The 13,500-nt window shown below is 33.8% G+C and overlaps 1 protein-coding gene across 1 annotated transcript in view; it reads left to right on the forward strand.

Annotated features, from left to right (window-relative positions):
• LOC144978215 (COMM domain-containing protein 9-like) overlaps positions 1-13,500 on the forward strand; it is an 81,998-nt gene that overhangs the window by 28,124 nt on the left and 40,374 nt on the right. The gene's annotated exons all lie outside the window — the stretch shown is intronic.

Genomic DNA, 13,500 nt, shown 5'->3' on the forward strand with positions numbered 1-13,500 from the left:
TAGTAGTAGTAGTAGTAGTAGTAGTAGTATAAGTATAGTATATATTTGTTGTTGTTGTAGTAGTAGTATAGTAGTAGTAGTATTAGTAGTATATAGTAGTAGTAGTAGTAGTAGTAGTTATTCTATCTCTTCTTGTTTTGTTGATGTGTTGTAGTAGTAGCGCTGGTTGTCGTAGTAGCATTTCTAAACGTAATATGTACCAGTAATCCATCTCTGGATTAAATAGCATAACCTTTCAGTTTTACCCGATCTTGTTAAGGTTTGAGATATTTTTTAATCTTCAAAACGGTTATGTTGATAAAACAAAATTTCCCTTTTACCTTGACCTTCATTCAATGTAGGAGGGGGAAGTTATACACAGTTTCATGGAAAGAGGGGAAACCACCGGCACGATCAGTGTGGCTTTGTACCTGCTTCCTTCCGCTGCGTAAAACACAATGTTCCTATTTATTACTTTTTGTATTTATCAAAAAATAAATCAACATAAATTAATAAATTAAAAAATAAATATTAATAATAAAATATAATTGAATGATAAATAAATGAATAAGCACATAAACACACACCACACACACGAACATATTATATATATATATATATATATATATATATATATATATATATATATATATACAGTATAATGAAAATAGTCAAAAAGCAAATAAATGAATAAGCAATAAATCAATACATAATTGACTATGTAGATCTATCATTAACAATTATTATACTGAACTTAGAAATATCGGTTAATCCTTCATGTAAGGGCAAGACATAAATTAATTGCTTTCAAGGATTTACAGTTTCTCCCATCATTGATCCCTCGTGCCCAAGTCTCATCAATGTTACGGTTCTCGTGATGAACTTGATGAAAAGGAACCGTTTGGTATAGATGATGTTGGTTGGGCAAGTGTGAAATCGACACCGGCGTTTTATTTGATCAACTTGGAAATTTTATTTTATTTTTAAATGTGTACTTAGTCGCCTATTCATTTCCTTTATATTTCGTTATAGTCTACCCATCAAAGTGTGGCGGTTCTTTTGGGTCCTTTGTGTAGATGAAAGGAGGAGGAGGAGGAGGAGGAGGAGGAGAGAGAAAAAAAGAAGAAGAAGAAGAAGAAGAAGAAGAAGAAGAAGAAGAAGAAGAAGAAGAAGAAGAAGAAGAAGGAGGAGGAGGAGGAAGAAGGATGAGGAGGAGGGGGAAGAGGAGGATAATGATAGGTCTTTTACCTCTATGGGTTCATAACATTTATTTCTTTTATTTATTCGAGTTTTATGGCCACTTAATGCATGTTAGGGCCTGTGAATACTTGTCCCTTTATACCAAGATTGAATTTCTAGATTAAAGCCGACCTTTATGTCGTACGCTATTTTATATTAAGTTGTACAAACACTTCTTATTTAGAGATCCCAATGCACTCTCAGTCTCAGCGGGAGTTCATTCCGGTCTCTGTCAATGGTGAACAGAACGATTTATTGATGTTATGCATCTAGGTAAAAGATTCAAAACACCCGCCTGCACACAAAACTATTTGTACTTTTAACGTAAATCCTTTTATTCATTCAGTTCAGCGAGAACTAATCACCCATCGCCATCTAAAAATAAGGCAACGAGCTAAGTGACGTCAACTTAGTTCCTTCTATATATAGAACGAAGTTGGCGTCTTTGTTATTGTTTTTGCCATCCGTGTTTGTGAATAAATCTCATTAAACTGTATTAATCAGACTTAAACCGTTCGTAGCCATCGTAAAGTTATAGCCTGACACTAGAACCCTCTAGGACTGGCAGTTTGACCAGAGAGATTGTAAAAGCTAACGCGTTAGCTTATAAACTCTCTGGTTTGACGTCATTTTTAGGTTTGTGTAGCGTCTAGTGAGTTGTCGTTAGTCGAGCTCAAGGAAACAAGTTATTTCATTGGTTGAACTATTGAATACAACTCACGATTTGTTTTCTTTTGTGGCAAAAGACTGGCATTTTGACGTCATTTTTTGGTCAGTGTCAGGCTATAACTTTACGATGGCTACGGTCTGATCGAGAGAATTTAGTGGGAACTTATCATCCAACTGGGTGGTCTGAAAACAATAGCAAAGTGCTGAGTAAAAAACGTCACTCATTATCCCACCAGCTGTCGAATACCTTGCTCCCACCCCGCCTCCACAAACAAAGGGCGGAATAATATTTGATTTTTATACGTCTATTTCTCTTCTTTAATAGGGAACAAAAGTGTGATGTCAACAACAAACAAAAAAAGTGGTTCCAATCTCTTTGGAAGTGTAAATAACCACTTTTCCAGAAGACTCGATACATACCTTGTTTCAGAGTGATGGCGTCTTATTTTCTTGTAATAATATGATGGTCGTCAATAAAGATAATCCATCCTCCATCTTTTCTGGCATGGCATTTTTTTTTCATCGCTTGCGGCCGCAAAATATCACTGATTTGCATTGCGGCCGCAAAATCTATCTTTTTTTCTTTTTTTTTTTTTTTTTTTTTCACATTTTTGCAAATCAGACTCTATCGATATTTTGCAAAGAAAAAAAAATTAAAAAGACGATTTTTGTTTCTATTAATTTGATAGCTCGTGTAGAACGTTAAAGATAATCAAGTGTAGTTTCTTTTTTTACTATCCAATTTTCTTCCTTTTTACTGGCGCTGAAATGACTTTACATTTGTTGCAAGCGCCGTGACACCCTCCCTTAAAAACAAACAAATACCTTTCTCTTTCATGAACTAATTATGGGTTTTTAGGAAACTTAATCGCAAATTTTTGCTGTTTTTAGCTTGCAAAATTTGGGATTTCTTTTTGCAAAAAAAAAAAAAAACCACCATGTCAGTCTTTTACGCCCATAATGATAAGAATCTGCCTATACATCCTTAAGCCCTATTAATAGCCCTAATTTTGACACAGATAACCTACCTGATTGCCATAATATAATATCTACTGCTTGTTAATTAAGTACCTCCTCTTAGTCCTGACACGGTGAGTTGAGATAAAAGAGTCGTAAAACCACAGTAGATCTAGTAATAATATTCCATTATACTCCCATATAATATATTCTCTATCTCTCTTTCTCTCTCTCTCTCTCTCTCTCTCTCTCTCTCTCTCTCTCTCTCTCTCTCTCTCTCTCTCTCTCTCTCTCTCTCTCTCTCTCCTCTTCTTTTCTCTTCTCTCTCTCTCTCTCTCTCTCTCTCTCTCTCTCTCTCTCTCTCTCTCTCTCTCTCTCCCCTCTCTGTCTCCCTCACCCTCATTAATGACATGGTAATTGTATTTAAACTTTATTTTTTCCTCACTTCTTCAGAAACTGTTTCGTTTTTGAAAGTACTCACAGTATACAATCTTGTTAACCAGCAATTCCTTTAGATAGCTATATAGGTTTGTTTTTATCTAGGTCACTCCTCCATACCGCACTAAATGGGTAGCTAGGTCTAATTTTGATCGACAGAAACACCATTCTTCCATCTAACGTCCTGTGATCGATATCTCGGCGTTCGTAGTCAAAGTGTATGAAAACTTTATTATTATTATCATTATTATTCTTCTTCTTCATCTTATTATTATTATTATTATTATTATTATTATCATCATCATCATCATCATCATCATCATCATCATCATCATCATCATCATCATCATTATTATTATTATTATTATTACTATTATTATTATTATTATTATTATTATTATTATTATTATTATTATTATTATTATTATTATTATTATTATCATCATCATCATCATCATTATTATTATCATATTATAATATATATTATATTATTATCGCCGCGTCGGCGTCTTAGTAATCGTCATTGGTATTATTATTGCGAATTATTTCCTATCTGGCCACCTCAGCAGTGCATTTCCCTTCCTGTGATCGTTTTTGTATGTAAACTCTACACAAAGACAAATTAAGTTGTCTCTAATCGTAGGATATCCTTCACTGACTCTACCTACTATCTTCTTTGTTCTAGTTCTATTCTGGATCAATCGGTATGAAGCGTTTCTCTTTCAAGGTGTGCCTATTGACAAAGCGTGGTTTCATTGTCCATGACATCAAGCAAAATAAATGGTTTGATTACTCAATACGAACTAAACTACCGTTTGTGTCTGACACACGTGTATGTGTGTGTGTGTGTTAAGAACTGTTTATTATAGGAGTGTGTTTCTATGTGTGTCTTGTAAGTTTGTGTGTACGTACGTGAGTGTGTTTGTGGCATGCTGCAGTGTCACCACCTGCCTCTGTGTTGCCATGATCCGTGCGATTTTTACCTGGTCTTTGTGTCATCTATTCGATGCCCCCCCCCCCCCCCCCCCCCCCCCCCCCCCCCGCGCCTTACCTGAGCGCCAAGCGCCACCTGTATAGTATTTTCAGAATGTCGTGCTGTCAACTGTCAACGAACTCGGTTGTCAAATTAGTCAATTTTGCAACGGAGATGACCACACTCCAGCTCCCCCGCAAAATAGTGAGAAGTGTATAAATCCGCAGGAAAATTATGATATTCTCAACGATACACAAATCATAACTTTATTCTGATAACTGAATGAATTTGCTGATGAAAGAACTGAAGAGCCTGTTCCTCTTTAGTTCGATATTTTTGCTGATGGTGAGGACGAAAAACGATCAGTAGAAGAAGTAGAATTTCTTCTTCTTCTTCTTCTTCTTCTTCTTCTTCTTCTTCTTCTTCTTCTTCTTCTTCTTCTTCTTCTTCTTCTTCTTCTTCTTCTTCTTCTTCTTCTTCTTCTTCTTTCTTCTTTTCTTCTTCTTCTTCTTCTTTCTTCTTCTTTTCTTCTTCTTTTTCTTTCTTCCTTCTTCTTCTTCTTCTTCTTCTTCTTCTTCTTCTTCTTCTTCTTCTTCTTCTTCTTCTTCTTCTTCTTCTTCTTCTTCTTCTTCTTCGTTATATCATCTCGCTTGTCAGAGAGTATTCCACCTTATTTTCCTTGCTCCCTCTCGTGTGTAGCATGTGCAGATCCCGAAATGCGCTCTTCTGTGAATGAAATAAAATGGAAATTAAATCCTACTCATTTACACATATTCAAATGGATCTATTTGTATCCTCGTTCCAATGTACCCTCTCCACACTGTTTTCTGAATTTATAATCACACAAGCTGTACACAGGACCTTATCCCTGGTCAGTTCCTAGAACGGTTCTTAGTACGGTTCCTACATACGAAATACTCTTTCTCAACCGCTTCATTTACAAATAAAAGAAAATATTTTATTTTTCCCAAGCATCTAGGATTTTGCTGATTAGCCGCAAGGAAAATCGTGTTTCTATGTATTATTATTATTATTGTTATTATTATTATTATTATTATTATTATTATTATTATTATTATTATTATTATTATTATTATTATTATTATTATTATTATTATTATTATTATTATTATTATTATTATTATTAATTTAGATTTTTAGATGTTTTCAAAAAAAAAAAATAGAATAAAATGTTTTCCCTGGTCTATTCGATTTTAGTTTTAATTACCAAACCCGATGGATTTTACAAGGGGGTCAGAATTAATATCGGGGTGGGGTTCCTGACTTCCCATAGTCGGCAGGGAGGTACTTACTGCGTCTTCTATCCCCTTATATTTTCCAACTTGCTTTTTGTCTTTGTCTTGTACTAAGATTACTTGGTTTTGTCCTGGTCCTGGCCAGATGCCCTGGCTGAGAGGGAAACAGTCAAATGTATAGTTAGCTTTGGGAGATGATATTTTTTCCTTGTAAATCATCTCTCTGTTATGCACTGTATTATGTTTTCTTTATATTATATATGATTTGTTAAACATTTGAGTGTATTCCTCTCAGCGGGGAGCTGTACTTGTGTCTGGATGAGACTTTTAGTTATCTCAAACTAAGTACTTTGATAGTGTGCTCTTGGAATCTACACCGGTTTCTTATTTGAACCAATTCCCCTTTGTCTTACCTTTTCTTGAGTGCTTTAATAGTAATTCTAGAACTTTTTACTATCCCATTTTCTTCCTTTTTACTGGCGCTGATATGACCTTAAAGTGTTGCAAGTGCCGTAAAACCCTTAAAAACGACCAAACAAAATAAATATTATAGTGTTTGGCTACCTGAGCCTCCATTTGGCTACTTTTGAAGTCGAAATTAGCGCCACCTCTAGCAGTTCTGGAAAGGAATCCTGGGGACATTGGAAGTACTGAAAAGGAGTATCTGATAATATTATGTACTCTCTACTATTGAGCTGGGAACTATAATATAATATTATGACCTCCCTTAGACCTAAGATGTAGTGAATTATGATAAAATCACGTAAAAGATATTGAGCCATCAACATAAGATCCGATATGAAATAGAGAGACTGAGGGTGTGTATGTGTGTGTGTGTGTGAGAGAGAGGGAGAGAGAGAGAGAGAGAGAAAGAGAGAGAGAGAGAGAGAGAGAGAGAGAGAGAGAGAGAGAGAGAGAGAGAGAGAGAGAGAGAAAAGAGAGAGACGATGCGATAAGAGTCGGAGCGAGAGAATCTGTCGATTATTGTGGATTTATTCAGGCTATGCTCTGAGGATCTCTGTCGATGTTGTGGAATTTTTCAAGATTCATAAGTCTCCATCACTCTCTCTCTCTCTCTCTCTCTCCTCCTCTTTCTCTCTCATCCTCTACACCTCTCTCTCTCTCTACTCCTCCTCCTCTTATCTCTCTCACACACACAACGCTCTCTCTCTCTCACACACACACACACTCTCTCTCTCTCTCTCTCTCCTCATTCTTCTATCCCTCACACACACACAACTCTCTCTCTCTCTCTCTCTCTCTCTCTCTCTCTCTCTCTCTCTCTCTCTCTCTCTCTCTCATCTATCTTACACCGGATGATGTGGATGATGATGCTATGTTGTTACGCTGGTGGTGGTGGTGGTGGCGGCGGTGATGATGATGATGATGATGATGATGATGAAGGTAGTGGTGGTGGTAGTAGTAGTAGTTGTAGTAGTAGTGGTAGTGATAGTTGTAGCGATGGCAACTGTGACGACGACGTTGATATAATATACGTGTCGAAAAGGGAAGTAGAGGAGAGAGAGAGAGGTCGAGGATGAGAGAGAAGTAAGGTGAAGGTCATTGGGTGTTAACTGAGAAAGAGCATTTGTGTGTGTGTGTGTGTGTGTGTGTGTGTGTATGTATGTGTGTGCGTGCGTGTATGTGAGTGTTTGGTATTCTCACTGTTATATATATCATATATATATATATATTATATATATATATATATATTATATAATATATATATCCCTTAAGACATTTAATTTTATACTCTCTCTCTCTCTCTCTCTCTCTCTCTCTCTCTCTCTCTCTCTCTCTCTCTTCCCCCCCCCCTCTCTCTCTCCCTCCCCCCCCACCCTCTTTTTTTTCGTTTTATCTTTTAGCAATTACTGTCTAAGCTTGAACAGTCAGTGATTTTCTATTTAAAAAAAAAAGATACATATGCTTCATAATGTATTCCATACCATTTAATCTCCAGGAACTGACTTGATGAAAACGGTAACATAACAATAGTCAGCCTTGTCCAAAGGATATTTTACTTCAGTTTAATAATTTCAAAATAAGAAAATCCATATTGATAAATAAGCTAGCAGTATCATTCAATTTTTTTCGTTTTAACTAAAAATATTTTTGGTCAGATCAGGAACGTTAGCGATTTACAGTTAGTAATGAAAAGCCTATTCAAGTTACGTTTTATTTATTTATTTATTTATTTATTTATTTATTTATTTATTTATTTATTTATTTATTTATCTATTTATTTATTTGTTTGTTTGTTTGTGTGTTTATTAATTTTTTTATTTTATTTTATTTTATTTTTTTTTTTTTATGATCACATTATAGCTACAGGCATAGAAGTAGATCCCTTCATTGTTTCGTGTCCGTTGTTGTGAAGAAAACTGTATATACTGTAAGCTCAAGGCAACGAAAAAAAAAATATCTAATAATTTTTTATTCGGCCCAACACTGGGCATGGTTATCAGACCTGTAAATACTAACACGTAGCAGCATTTTGATTAATATCGGAAAGAGGGGGGGGGGGGTGAGGGGGGGGGGGTAATCTGTCATATTATAGCTTTTTTTTTTTTTTAAACAAACGTGTTCACTCTGAGAAAGGTTTAACAAAGTAACACATTTTAAGAGCGCCGTTATAGTATTAATATTAATAATGATGATGATGATGATGATGATGATGATGATGATGATAATAAACAACAACAACAACAACAACAACAACAAGGTAATAATAATAATAATAATAATAATAATAATAATAATAATAATAATAAAAATAATAATAATGATAGTAATAATAAAAATAATAATAATAATGATAGTAATAATAAAAATAATAATAATAATGATAGTAATAATAATAATAATAATAATAATAATAATAATAATAATAATAATAATAATAATAATAATAATGATAATAACAACAACAACAATAACAGCAATAATAATGATAGTAATAATAATAATAACAAAATGAAATGTTACAATTGTGTATTATCAATTTAGTTTTGCTGAGGCCAATGGAATATGAAGAATATAGTTTTGAAATAATTCGAACTATTCTTTCCTCAATCCAGACTTGTATCTATAGACAATAATATTATATTTCGTTGGTTTGAAAGTATTTCCATTGCATCAAAGAGCGCTTATTATAACAATTCGGGCCACGACCAGACCTGCAAGTTATTTGACGAGTTTGTTTGGGGTTTCTTTTTTTCTTTCAATCAATAAAAGGGGAGTAAGAGAAATGCGACTGGGGTTCCATATAAACCCGAGTCACATCACAGTTACTGCTCCCTTTTTAAAGAAACGCCACAAAACCTTCCTTTTTGTTAAGTTAACTGCCTAAAGATAGTATGCGCTTGGATAAGGAGTTCACAACATTGCCATCCGGAAATATAACGGACCAACACACAAAACCATGTGTAACAATGATCGTTTATAGTCAGGTTAAAACAGTTTAGTGAGAATTACTCATAAACGCGGATGGCAAAAACAATAACAAAGACCCGACTGACGTCAACTTCGAACTATCTGTTGTGAATATATTAATAAATTAATGTAATCATCTCTTGTGTACCGGGTGGTGTGTGTGTGTGTGTGTGTGTGTGTGTGTGTGTAGGTGTTAGAGAGTGTATGTGTTTGTAAGTAGTGTGCGGGAGCAGCTGATGAATGCATGCAGAGTTTTATTTACACTTTTGTACTGTACGCTTTATGCAATGTATCTGTGCTTTGAAGCCTTGGCAGAAAGCGCTGAAGAAATAATAATAATAATAATAATAATAATAATAATAATAATAATAATAATAATAATAATAATAATAATAATAATAATAATAATGATTTGGATAATGATGATAATGATAACATTATCATCATCGTCGCCGTCGTCATGGCTTTTATTATTATTATTATTATTATTATTATTATTATTATTATTATTATTATTATTATTATTATTATTATTATTATTATTATTATATATTATTATTATTATTATTATTATTATTGTTGTGTTATAGTTTTAACAAGTTAGTTCAAAATGGAACCCCGCCTTTAAAGGGAAACAAAATGAAAGAAAAGGGTGAAATAAAGAAGTGTTATAGTTATAGCCTTTACTGTTGTACTTTTACTTTAAAATCGACCAGGAAACTTTTGCTACAAATTTCGCTTGATTAAAACTATCCCCGACTTGACATTAACGGCAGCACGTCTGACCGCTATTCAGAAGGTCTGAGGTTCGATCCCCAGTCGAGGTCGACTGATTTTTTGGGATGTTTTTTTTTTCTTGTATTTTTCTTTCCTGTGCCGTCTGGTACCTTTTCATACAAACTTGTTCAAATCTTTATTGTTCTTGGTAGGGTTCCTGACCTTCCATAGTGGGGGGGGGGGGGGTACATACTGTGTCTTCTATCCCCTTATATCTGTTTTCCAACATGCTTTCTGTCTTTGTCTTGGAATGAGATTACTTGGTTTTGTCCTGGCCCTGGCCGGAGTCCTGTCTGTGAGGGAAACAGTCAAATGCATAGTTATTGTTTTGGGAGATGATATTTTTTTCCTTGTAAATCATCTCTCTGTTATGTATTATTTATTATATTTGTTATTTTGAATGTATAATGTAAGCATTTTGAGTGTATTCCTCTTTGTTGGATTTTGTGCTTGTGTCCGGATGAGACTTATAGGGGATCTCAAACTAAGTACATTGGTGGTATGCTCTTGGAATCTACATCTGATCCCTATTTGTTCTCAGTTCCCTTATGTCTTACTTTTTCTTGGGTGCTTTAATTGTAATTCTAGAACTTTTTACTATCCCATTTTCTTCCTTTTTACTGGCGCTGATATGACCTTAATGTGTTACAAGCCCCGTAAAACCCTTAAAAACATAAAAACAAGACATAAGATATTGTTGTTTTGTGAGAGTGAGGCAATAGTTGAGCCCATGGGTTGAGCCTTTTACTTGTTTATCATCGCTTTACAAGTCTGGCGGGTGAGTCACCAAACTTTGGTCTCACTTTTATAATACGTATGTCGATTTAGATTCACTGTACTGTTGGTATCAAACTTGGGTCTCACATAATATTATGTATCTACTCTGTCGATGTAGATTCCGCTGTACTCTTGTATTTGTATTACCTACCTATACGTCTCTATTATAATAATGTAATAGTGTGTTTTTCGCTTAGATATAAAACAACCCCGTGACAGAAATCGTGGCTTCAATAATTTGAGCTTGAATGGTTGCTATTATTTACTTTTCTTTATTTTCTTTCTTTCTTCTTTTTTTTTCCTATTGTCTCCCTCCCCCCCCCCCCCCTTCTGAATGTACACATACACACAAACACACACACACACACACACACACACATACACACACACGATCCCGACCACACACATTCCATTTCATGTGCGTTGTCGATTTTATTTTTATTTTTTTTAATAACTCGTCCTTGAAATTTTGGTCGATTTAAATGATCCTCGTCTTGGCAAAAACTCACAAGATTGGGACATGACGAGGTTAATAATAATAGATAGATAGATCAATTAAGTTAATATGTAGACAATGGCCGATATGAACGTGAAAAAAGTATAGCTTTGTTTTTGTTTTCTGTTTCTCTCTTATTTATTGTTTGATTGATTGTATGTGTGTTGTTGTTGTTGTTGTTGTTGTTCTTATTGTTGTTGTTGTTGTTGTTGTTGTTGTTGTTGTTGTTGTTGTTGTTGTTGTTGGTTGTGGTGGTGGTGATGGTGGTGGTGGTGTTTGTTTGTTTTTGTTTTGTGAGGGTTTTTGTTTTGTATTTTTTTTTTTTGTTGGGGGGGGGGGTTGTATGTTCAATTTTGTTTTAGTCAGTGTCCGGCAGACTAGATGACCAGCTTGTTTCTGAGGACAATAAGTCGTTGTCCTTGCCTCGACCTGTATCCCCAGTGCCAAGAGCCTTGTCCTAAGATATTATTATGTCTAGTGACATGCTGAATTGGAGGTCATCCGTCACAGGCAGGGAGACAGTACGATTATGATATATTATTATTATTTTTGTTTGAACAGCCACAATACATTTCAAACTAGTTTTGTTAATATATATATATATATATATTATATATATATATTATATATATATATATATATATATATATATATATATATCTTTGTTTTTATTATTTTGGTTTTAGTTCTTTTGTCTTTTGTTCGAGTTTTTTAAGGGCTGGTTGGACAAAGAGGCACTGTGATCAGCAAGACACTGTGATTTGTGTATTATTGTTATTATTATTATTATTATTATTATTATTATTATTATTATTATTATTATTATTATTATTATTATTATTATTATTAATACTATTATTATTATTTATTATTAGTAGTAGTAGTATGTAGTAGTAGTCTTATTATTATTATTATTATTATTATTATTATTATTATTATTATTATTATTATTATTACTCTTATTATTATTATTATCATTATTATTATTATTATTATTATTATTATTATTATTATTATTATTATTATTATTATTATTATTATTATTATTATTATTATTATTATTGTTATTACTATTATTATTATTTTTTTTTTAAATTTAATTTAATTTTTTTTTTTTAAATTATTTTTATTATTATTTTAGTCGACGCAAAGCATAATTGAACTAGATCCATTTCAATGTCGGAGTCTGATGATACAACATCCAGTAACGCCCCCCCCCCCCCCACCCACCCCCTTCCCACAAACACGAACACACACATACTCACACACACACACACACACACACATACACAGTCACATACACATTCACACAAACAATCCCGATCACACACGTTCCGTTTCCTGTGCCTTCTCGATTTGTTTTATTTAAATACCAAACCCTTCCTATGGCGACGATCAATGGTATCATATGATTTATACTTTTATTTCACCATAATATATACGGACTCGAAACAGATCACATGTTAGTCTACGCGTTTTTTTATTTCTGTTTTGTCTTTGTTTTTGGGTTTGTTTTTGTAATAATATCAAGTCCAGATTTCTATCCCTTCCTAGTTTGGCCATAGGAAGAGGTGGCCAACCTCACACCTTTTCATCATCAAACGGCACCCCTACAACCTGAAGCAGAGATACGGCCAGTTCGGCTAAGGACCTCAGCTGTTATCAAGATAAGAAACAATAAAAAAATATTGTGGTTTTGTTTTCCTTTGTTTGTGCCCAATGATGAATAATAAACAAAAACATGTAAACACGTACTATTTAAAACTTATTAAAACAGAATAAATCCGACTTACTTTTATTGTCAGTTTTAAGTGGGACTGGAACTTGTTTAATTCATTACTTATAATTGTATTGTGAAGGTTATATCCTTAGACAGCTATACGAGCCAATAATCAATGCTGTTAAATAATTCCATGTAATATGTAAAGGGGAAATCATAGGATTTGCAGACCTCTATCATTTAATTCTAATTAATAGGGCGATTCTATGAGTGCAGGAGCTGACAACCTATGTAAAACGCTCGTGTGGTGTGAAGATTAATACATAAATTTTCTAAAATTAAGAAAAAATTTACCTCCATCTTAAATACCGCTTTACATAAATTGGGGCTCTCGTCTGGGATTATATTAAAATTAATTACCTTTGGATGTTATAATATAAACGGGACCCGTCATGTTTTGTTTTCTTTTTTTTTTTTCGATATAGATTAGATATTTGTTTGTTTGTTTTTTGGGTTTTTTATTTATTTTGTTGTTTTTTGTTGTTTTTTTTTCTTTGTTTGAGCGGGTTTTTGTTTTGTTTCGTTTTGGTTTTTTGGTGTTGTTTTTTTTTGGGGGGGGGGTTTTTGGTGGCGGGTGGGGGGAGGGGGGGGGTATGTGTGTGTGTGTGTGTGTGTGTGTGTGTGTGTGTGTGAGAGAGAGAGAGAGAGAGAGAGAGAGAGAGAGAGAGAGAGAGCTTTCTATTTATTTTGAACAAATCATTTAGCAAACGACGTTTTATATAATATT

The sequence above is a fragment of the Berghia stephanieae genome, chromosome 8 (genome assembly GCF_034508935.2).
Source record: "Berghia stephanieae isolate SIO BIC M18660-M18661 chromosome 8, UCSD_Bste_1.3, whole genome shotgun sequence".
Taxonomy (NCBI): domain Eukaryota; kingdom Metazoa; phylum Mollusca; class Gastropoda; order Nudibranchia; family Aeolidiidae; genus Berghia; species Berghia stephanieae.